The 10,332-nt window shown below is 36.9% G+C and overlaps 1 non-coding gene and 1 pseudogene across 1 annotated transcript; both read right to left on the bottom strand.

The window, feature by feature from the left end:
* Positions 1 to 1,490: 1,490 nt before the first annotated feature.
* On the bottom strand, positions 1,491 to 2,706 carry LOC143402492 (heterogeneous nuclear ribonucleoprotein A1-like; annotated as a pseudogene).
* A 1,453-nt stretch (positions 2,707 to 4,159) lies between these two features.
* Positions 4,160 to 4,238, bottom strand: Trnav-aac (transfer RNA valine (anticodon AAC)). The gene has a single exon. It is a non-coding gene; the product is annotated as a tRNA-Val (tRNA).
* Between the last annotated feature and the right edge of the window lie 6,094 nt (positions 4,239 to 10,332).

Genomic DNA, 10,332 nt, shown 5'->3' with positions numbered 1-10,332 from the left:
GGGGAAGAAGAAGTAGCAGGAGTAAATACTTGAAGAGACACACAAATATATGAAATAGCCTCAAGATGGAATATGAAGAGAAGCCACTCAAGGAATTTTCACTAGCATTGAAATTAAAACTGGGGTTCCAGATTGTAAATATGTCAGAATTCAAATCTTTCATTTCATAGTTCATTTGTAAAATCTTTTTATTCAATGTAAGTTAACAACCTGGATATGGAGCAATGAAAATAAATGGATTGGTTCAAAGTTGGTGTATTTCTAGAAAAGCAAAATGGAATGGCAAGTGGCAAGACTGTTCAAGTCTCATAAAGGTCTGCTTTAAGTGATGGTCTTAGAAAATAGGGAAGAAAACTATAAAACGGAGAAATAAACCATTGACATTAAATTTTGACCAAAATGATCTGGAAACAAGGCAGAAAAAGTGAGTAGAGTCAGGTTAGGGTGCTCTCTGTGTCTCACCTGTGTCCCACAGTTCTTCATCGTTGAAAGGACTTTTCTGCTTTTGGTTCCATGGAATAAGAAGACAGTCCTGTGGCTGATGTTCTTTAGCTTCCCTTTCTGTGTGTTATCCAGGGCTTTCATCCAGGGCTCATCAGCAGGTTTACGCCCAGTCTCCTATCTACTCACAGTCATCAGGGCAGAGAAGTGAGAATTGGAGCCGCCAGCAATGGCTCATAGCCATGGGATTCTACAGAAATACGGAACATTAATTTCTTTCCTATTGATAGACATTTCTTATTCTTATCTTACATTACAGCAATGCTTTTGTGTCCTTAGGACTTTATTAACATGCTTGAAATCATGCTAAAATCTTTAAGTTTATTGTACATCGTTTTAATCTTTCAAATAAACGTATGAGCAGAATTCTAACAACTTTTAAAATAACCATTTTAATAATAGTTAATACTGTGTTTGACAATGATTAATGAAAAGAAAATATATAGATTCAAAGATTAAATTTCTAGATATTTTATTCCTTTACTACCTTCATATTCGAGGGATTTAAATGTTCTTTATTCAGCAAATGTGTAGAGACCTAATTTTGTTCATCCTTTAAAAAATGAATTAGAGTCTGAAAACTTAGTTAAGATGATATTTTTTCATTTTTTAAAGAGAATTAAATCATTTATTGATTACACATGATAATGGATGGTACACAAGCTTCATTCCCATCTATTATTTATTTGGTACCATTATTCAATTTAGATATTGCATAGGATATGCCAACAGTCATTTTTATAACCAAATAATTCCATGACTGCTTGGGTGACCCTTTCAATGGTGAACTTCAGAAGGTCACAACTACACCAAGGTTTCTGAACCTGGCATCATCCTGAATGAATTCTAACTTCACACTGTTGGGGAAGTTTTACCAAGATGGCTTCAGAGTAGACTAACTTTACACAGCACATTTAAAAAAAGACACATTTATTCAGCATCATGATCAGACTATTACATTTAGCAATCAACAGCATGGGTGCAAAAAAAAAAAGTCTATATTAAAACCCTTTGTTGGAATGCTTTACACTTTCCACAGAACAGAAACTAAAATAACCTGTTATACAATTAGTCACAAATACAGTCCTCGAGTTTTTTTGCCCATACACATGAGTATTGTCTAAACCATGTCTTCTTTGTAGCAGCTAGGCCCTGCCACCACTGTGCTTGGCTGAGTTCACAAATCTGTTGTAACCTGTGGCTTCCCTGTCACTTCTATGGCTCTCCTCTCCTGCTAAGCTTTGTTTCCTGGCAGTATTAAAACCTTCTGCCACTGCCATAGCTACTGCTGCTGCTGGAACCACCCCAGCCACCTTGGTTTCGTGGTTTGGCAAAATATTGGCCTCCACCACCGTAAGGTCCAGAGCTTCTGCCTCCAAAGTTTCCATCCTTCATGGGTCCAAAATTTGACAACGGATTGTTGTAACTGCCAAAACCACCTCCAAAATTGCTTCCATCATTACCAAATCCATTGTAGCCATCCCCACTGCCACCATATCCACCACCACCACGACTGCCACCAAAGCCACCGGGACCACTGAAGTTCCCTCCACGACTGAAATTGTCATTTCCACCAAAACCACCTCCACGACCACCACCGAAGTTTCCAGAACCACTTCGACCTCTTTGGCTAGATGAGGCACAGGCCATCTCTTGCTCTGACAGGGCTTTCCTCCCTTCACAGTTGTGGCCATTCACAGTATGGTATTTCTGAACGACAGTCTTATCCACAGAGTCATGGTCATCAAAAGTTACAAAAGCAAAGCCCCTTTTCTTTCCACTGCCTCGGTCAGTCATGATTTCAATAACTTCAATTTTCCCCTACTGTTCAAAATAATCTCGTAGGTGATGTTCTTCAGTGTCTTCTTTAATGCCACCAACAAAGATCTTTCTCACAGTTAAGTGGGCCCCTGGCCTTTGAGAATCTTCTCGTGAGACAGCTCTCTTTGGTTCCACAACTCTTCCATCCACTTTGTGTGGTCTTGCACTCATGGCTGCGTCCACTTCCTCCACAGTGGCATAAGTGACAAACCCAAAGCCTCTGGAGCACTTGGTGTTTGGGTCTCTCATTACCACACAATCTGTGAGTGTTCCCCATTGCTCAAAATGGCTTCTCAGACTCTCATCAGTTGTTTCAAAGCCCAGCCCTCCGATGAATAGCTTCCACAGCTGTTCGGGCTCTTTAGGGGACTCTGATTTAGACATGACGGCAGCAGGAAGACAGACTTTAACAATGCTTTCCCGGTGGCGTCCACGGGCAGCGATATTTTTTGATATAGAAGACTATTTATGAATTTAAACTTGTAAATATACATTATTCCTTTGTGGAAATCTAGTGCATTTTTTGTTTTCTCATGTTCTAAACATTGGGAGTTTGTGTAGTTGGTAAAATTTTGGATTTTGCCATCAATCTTTTCCAAGATAACTGCTTGGATAAGTGTTTTATCCTTTTCACTGCTATGACCAAAAACTTGACATGAACCATGTTAGAGGAGGAAAAGTTTATTTTGGTGCTCACATTTTCAGATGTCTCAGTCCATAGCTTAGGGCTGGAGTTGAGGCAGAATATCATAATGGATGAGTGTAGTGGAGGAAAGCAGGTGGAGACATGATACAAGGAAGGAGAGAGAGAAAGCAAGTGAGAGAGCACTCTGCTCAACCACCACAAAATATATACACCAAAGGCATGCCTGCAGGGACCCACCTCCTCCAGCCACACCCTACTTGCCTACAGATACCACCCAGTTAATCCCTAGCAAGGATTAATGCACTGATTAGATTAACATTCTCAAAACCCAATCATTTCAAGTCTAAATTTTCTTGCATGGTCTTACACATGAGCCTTTGGGGGACACCTAATCTCTAACCTACAAGAGTAAGTAAAGTTTTGTTTAAAGCAAATTGATCAGGAAATTCTCCCCACCAATCTCCCAAGATCAAATATAGAGAAATTTAATGTTTGAATTTTCAAAGGCAGTTTGGGAATTCTAATTCCCACATCACCAGGTTCCTTAGGTACCCTTCTGGTAAAACAAACAAACAAACAAAAACCAAAACAACAACAACAACAACAAAAAAAACCTACAATAATTTGTGAGCTTCAAAACCCACAGGGCCCAGGTGTTCATGTTCTAGGTCACTGTAGGGTTTCTGTGGGTTAGACTGCTGCTTGAACTCCTATACATACAGGACAGGCACTTCTTTGCTAAGCTAAATTATTGAAATAAGACCCCAGCAGTAAGTGGACTATATTTCAAGGACATTATTAAACAGAGACATTAAGGAAGAGAAATCACCAGAACATTTCTATTATATGATGGCTGATTGCCCAATATATGTGGATGGAAGAATTTGATTTGGTGTAAGAACTTTAAAATCAGTGTGTGTGTGTGTGTGTGTGTGTGTGTAGGGGTAGTGGTGGCAGGAAGTGAAGGATAGGCTGACTCTTAGGGTGGTAGAATATACTGTCAACACTTCAAGCTACAAATAAACTATAACCTTTAAATTTTTTAGTATAAAGCATTGTTTCTTAAAGCAGAATTCTAGAGATGCTTGTTAAAATTCAGATTCCCAGGACTTATATCACATTTCTCAAATCAGTGATTCTGAGGGTCAGGATTGGGAATCTGTTTTTTTTTTTTTTTTTTTTTTTTGCAATTTGGGATGAGTTGGGCTGGGGATTGAACCCAGGGCTCTATGCATGTTAGGCAAGCACTCTGCCACTGAGCTACATCCCAATCCCCCACCTCCTCTTGGTTTTATTTTGAAACAGGGTCTTGCTAAATTATCCAGGCTAGCCTCAAACTTAAGTTTCTTCTGTCTCAGCCTCCTCGGTAGCTGGGATTACATGTGTGCACCACTATGTCCCGTGGGAATCTATATTTTGACAGATTCCCTTAATGACTCTTATGTGTACAGAACAACTGTGACTGTAAACAAACAAGGTCTTGTCTGCTTTCTGTCACTTGAACCACTAAAGTCTATATGCTTCCTTTTACAGTCAAGATAGATTTTAGCATGGCACTCTAGAACCACAGCTCACTGGGTTGCTATAATAAAGCACTTGCAAATTTTATTTCAAGCAAAATGCAAGGATTTCAGAGTCCTAAAATCCCTACTGTCTGAAAACAATCTCATTATTTTGAGCATCAATAATTTTTGATCTCTTTATGTGAAATACCTCATTTGGAGAAGCTCTTGAGTGTTTCTTGTCTGTGAAGTAAAATGAAAATATGAGAGTGCAGAATAACACAGTAAAAAAACAAAGGAAGGTAGTTGTATATTTTATAATAGTGCTGTTTGTATCCCAAAATTATTTAGAATATTATTTTTTTAGAATATATTATTATTTTTTAAATAACAAAGTTAATACATTAGAAATGGATTTCAAATTGCTAAAACATGGAATTCTAAAGTATTATTTTTAGTACTGTACCTATTATATAAATAGCTTTTTAGACTAAAAATGACTTTGTGTTATAGAGACCCTGAAAAGGTCAGGAGGCTCCTGTGGGAAAATATGTAGATAGGTTTAAACTACCTGGGAAACAACTGGTTTCACCATCTCTGCCAAAACCATGTATTGTGTATTATTGCTCATGGGTTGTTGAGTAGCCACTGACTAACATTGCTGAGCATTTGGGGCATGTGATTTCTGTAGGAACTGACAAAATTAATTACTTGTACCTCCTTGAACCTAACACAGATGATCTTCAAATCAGTGCAAATCTAGAATCCTGAGATTTTTTTTTTTGCCCCTAAAACTCTGAGACTTTGAAAAGATTTTCCTTAAGCAATAGAGATTTCAGCTCAAGAGCCCTGTTTCAGAGTCTGCCATAAATGATCCCCTGGTGGATGTCTTGCATATACCTTTCACCTCTGTGGATCTGCTTTTGTTTTGAGTTCTTTGCTTCTCTGCCCTGACATGCATTTCATTCAATAAGTTTATAGCAGCAACAGAGAAGAATAAGTTTGCCTCAGGCAGTTTGACATTATCAATGGGCCAAAAACAAAGGAGCTTTTGTGTTGTCCTTATGGCATTTTCAGGATTTCATTATTTGATCTAGTAAGAGATTCTTGCAAATTTAAATATTTTATGAGTTTAAATCAATTTTCCATTTTATCTTTTCAAAACTGCTTTTACTTTAATGTTATCCTGGACATAATCTTTGAAAAACAAAATGCTCCTGCTCTCAACACTTGCTTTTTCCTAGGAAAAGTGCCAAGAATTCAACTTCAATAATTTATATCAGTTGATTGAAAGCTTGATTTCATTTTGAAGAAAACCCTTTTACTTTAAAGTAGTACCACAATTGGCATGTGTAGAACTTTTACCTTTAATTAAGAAATAAAGGTTTTATTTTTTCTCTTAAAGTGATTTTAAGTATCAGGTGGGTGAGGAGATGGAAGGTAAGCAGTGCCTCAAGGTTACAGCTGAAATGGTGTCTATAAGATTAAGTAAGGGGCTGGGGATGTGGCTTAAGCGGTAGCGTGCGACCTGGCATGCGTGGGGTGCTGGGTTCAATCCTCACCACATAAAATAAAACAACAATGATGTTGTGTCTGCTGAAAACTAAAAAATAAATATTAAAAAATTCTCTCTCTCTCAAAAAAAAAAAAAAAAGAGTAAGTAAGACTAGAATTGAGATACAGTGAAACTAGAGGTACCCCCAGAGAATCTTTCCAGAGTGTTCCTTGCACCCTAGGGGTGGAAAAGCTCACCTAGGGGTGGTTTCCTGAAGGATGTTGGAGTTTTTAATTTGTCATCAGATTCCACCAGAGCTCTGAACTATTTGGCTATCAGTAACAAAGACCCCAATAATGGCAGCTTAACCAAGTTAGAATTTTTCCCTTACACAAATTTTGAAAATAAGTAATTATGGTGGGTTTAATTGTGTCTCCCAAAAGACATGTCCTACCCTACTTCCCCTTACCTGTGAATGTGACCTTAGACAGAAATAGGGTCTTTGTGGATATTAAGTGGAAAAATGAAGTCAAATTGGATTAGGGTATGCCTTAGTGCTATGACTATGTCCTCTTTTTTTTTTTTAAATTTATATATGACAGTGGAATGCATTACAATTCTTATTACATATATAGAACACAATTTTTCATTTCTTTGTATACATAGTATATTCATATCAATTCATGTCTTCATGTTTGTATTTTGGATAATAATGTTCATCACATTCCACCATCATTAATAACCCCATGCCCCCTCCCTTCCCCTCTAACTCCTATCTAGAGTTTGTCTATCCCTCCCATGCTCCCTCTCCCTATCCCACTATGAATCAGCCTCCTCATATCAAAGAAAGCATTTGGCATTTGTTTTTTTTGGGATTGGTAACTTTACTTAGCATTATCTTCTCTAACTCCATCCATTTACCTGCAAATGCCATGATTTTATTCTCTTTTATTGCTGAGTAATATTCCACTATGTTTATATGCCACATTTTTTTTTTTTATCCATTCATCTATTAAGGGCATCTAGGTTGGTTCCACAGCTATTGTGAATTGTGCTGCTATAAACATTGATGTGGCTATGTCCCTGTAGTATGCTGTTTTTAAGTCCTTTGGGTGTAGACTGCGAGAGGGATAGCTGGGTCAAATGGTGGTTCCATTCCTAATTTTTCATGAAATCTCCATACTGCTTTCCATATTGGCTGCACCAATTTGAAGAACCACCAGCAGTGTATGAGTATATCTTTTCCCCCACATCCCCACCAACACTTGTTTGTATGCATAATAGCTTCCATTCTGACTGGAGTGAGATGAAATCTTAGAGTGGTTTTGATTTACATTTCTCTAATTGCTAGTGATGATGAACATTTTTTCATGTACTTGTTGATTGATTGTACATTTTCTTCTGAGAAGTGTCTATTCATGTCCTTGGCCCATTTGTTGATTGGGCTATTTGTTTTTTTCGTGTTTAGCTTTTTGAGTTCTTTATATACCCTAGAGATTAGTGCTCTATCTGTTGTGTGAGAGATAAAGATTTGTTCCCAAGATGTAGGCTTGTGTGTGTCTTCCTGACTCAATCTGGGCAGATCATATGACTTAAGAAATTTATCGATATCTTCACTATCTTCCATTTTATTGGAATATAGGGTTTCAAAATACTTTCTAATTATCTTCTGTATTTCTGTAGTGTCTGTTGTGATATTGCCTTTTTCATCCCGTATGTTAGTAATTTGAGTTTTCTCTCTTCTTCTCTTCGTTAGCATGGCTAAGGGTCTGTCGATCTTATTTATTTTTTCAAAGAACCAACTTTTAGTTTTATCAAATTTTTCAATGTTTTTTTTTTTGTTTCAATTTCGTTGATTTCCACTCTGATTTTAATTATTTCTTGTCTTCTGCTATATTTGATGTTGTTTTGCTCTTCCTTTTCTAGGGTTTTGAGATGTAGTTTTGAGATGTAGATGAGTTCATTTATTTGTTGTTTTTTTCTTTTTTTTGAGGCATGAACTCCAGGAAATGAATTTCCCTCTTAAAACTGCTTTCATTGTGTCCCATAGATTCCGGTATTTTGTGTCTGTATTGTCATTTATCTCTAAGAATTTTTTGATTTCCTCCTTTATGTCTTCTGTAACCCATCAGTAACATATTCTTTATTTTCCATGTGATGCAGGATTTTTCCTTCCTTCTTTTATCATTGATTTCCAGTTTCATTCCATTATGATCAGATATGGTGCATGGTATTATCTCCATGCCTTTATATTTACTAAGAGTTGCCCTATGGCATAATATATGGTCTATCTTTGAGTAGGATCCATGTGCTGCTGAAAAGAACGTGTATCCACGTGATGATGGTTGATATATTCTATATATGTCGGTTAAGTCTAGGTTATTGATTGTGTTATTGAGTTCTATAGTTTTTTTATTCAGCTTTTGTCTGGAGGATCTTTCTAATGGCGAGAGCGGTGTGTTGAAGTCACCCATAATTATTGTGTTGTGGTCTATTTGACTCTTGAACTTGAGGAGAGTTTGTTTTATGAACGTTGCCACACCATTGTTTGGTGCATACAAATTGATAATTGTTATGTCTTGTTGGTGGATGGTTCCTTTTAACAGTATATAGTGTCCTTCTTTATCCCTGTTGATTAACTTAGGTTTGAAGTTGATTTTATTCGATATGAGTATGGCCACTCCTGCTTGCTTCCGAGGGCCATGTGAGTGGTATGATTTTTCCCAACCTTTCACCTTCAGCCTGTGTATGTCTTTTCCTATCATATGAGTCTCCTGAAGGCAGCATATTGTTGGATTTGTTTTTTTGATCCAGGTTACTAGCTTATGTCTCTTGATTGGTGAGTTTAGGCCATTATCATTTAAGGTTACAATTGAAATATGATTTGTACTTCCAGTCGTGTTTATTTATTTGTTTATTTTAGTTTGGCTAGTTTTTACTTTTTGGTTATTTTCCTCCCCCTTTACTGAGATACCTTCTGCTGTTGGTTTTGGGCACTATTTTTCAATTCTTCTTCTTGTAGTATTTTTCTCAAATGCTTTGCAGTGCTGGTTTTCTGGCTGCGAATTCTTTTAGCTTTTGTTTATCGTGGAAGATTTAAATTTCATTGTCAAATCTGAAGCTTAATTTTGCTGGATACAGTATTCTTGGTTGGAATCCATTATTTTTCAGGTTTGAAATACATTGTTCCAGGATCTTCTCGCTTTCAAAGTCTGTGATGAAAAATTAGTCGTTAACCTAATTGGTTTACCCCTGAATGTAATCTGCCTCCTTTCTCTCGTAGCTTTTAATATTCTCTCCTTGTTCTGTATGTTGGCTATCTTCATAATTATATGTCTTGGAGTTGGTCTATTATGGTTTTGAATGTTTGGGGTCCTGTAGGCTTCCAGGATTTGGCAATTCATTCCATCTTTCATCTCTGGGAAGTTTTCTAGAATTATTTCATTTAATAGGTTGTCCATTCCTTTGGTTTGAATCTCTATGCCTTCTTCTATCCCGATGACTCTCAAATTTGTTTTTTTTTATGACATCCCATATCTCTTGAATAGATTGCTCATGGGATTTAAGCATCTTTTCTGTGTTGACTATATTCTTTTCAAGTTGATAAATGTTGTCTTCATTATCTGATGTTCTGACTTCTACTTGATCTAGTCTATTTGCAATATTCTCGTTTGAGTTTTTAATTTTGTTTATAGTTTCCTGCATTTCTAGGATTACTGTTTGATTTTTTTTGAAGATCTCTATCTCCTGGTAAAGCTCGTTCTTTGTTTGTTTAATTGATTTTCAAAATATACTTTTATTGCTTGGACTTGCTGTCTCATGTCTTCTCTAATATTCTTTTCCATCTGAGTTAGGTATGCCTTGAGTTCTTTCCCTATCCATGTTTCAGATGCTTCTAGGTCCTCCTGTAGATTTAAGTTGTCCTGCATTGTTTGTACTCCTTTTTTCCCTTGTTTTTTCATGATGTTCACGTTACTTTCCAGCTCTGTTTGACTGCTGTGTTTTTGCTTTATCCTATAAATTTGTTTTGGCTTTGTATATCTCTGTTGTCTCTCCTTTGTGGTGGGAGATTATGCCTAGAGATGTTGGGCTTTATTGTACTTTAAAGCTGTTTCATTTCAATTCATAAAGGGCTTCCGGATTCTGTATGCCTATAGTGATTTGTTGTTTGTTCTTAGGACTTTATGTTTAGGTTAGGTGCTATGAAGGTATAAGTGTTAGTATGTCTTGGCTACTTTAGAAGGTTGCTCTACTGAAGGGGGATACTAACCGTCGATTGGATCAGGGTGTTGGTAGTAGCTAGGTATTTAGGAGCACTATAGACAGTCTCAAAACATTCACCTATTTGTATTTAGACAATTACACGT

Source organism: Callospermophilus lateralis, chromosome 6, assembly GCF_048772815.1.
Source record: "Callospermophilus lateralis isolate mCalLat2 chromosome 6, mCalLat2.hap1, whole genome shotgun sequence".
In the NCBI taxonomy this organism is placed as follows: domain Eukaryota; kingdom Metazoa; phylum Chordata; class Mammalia; order Rodentia; family Sciuridae; genus Callospermophilus; species Callospermophilus lateralis.
This window is presented reverse-complemented; position numbering and strand designations above follow the sequence as displayed.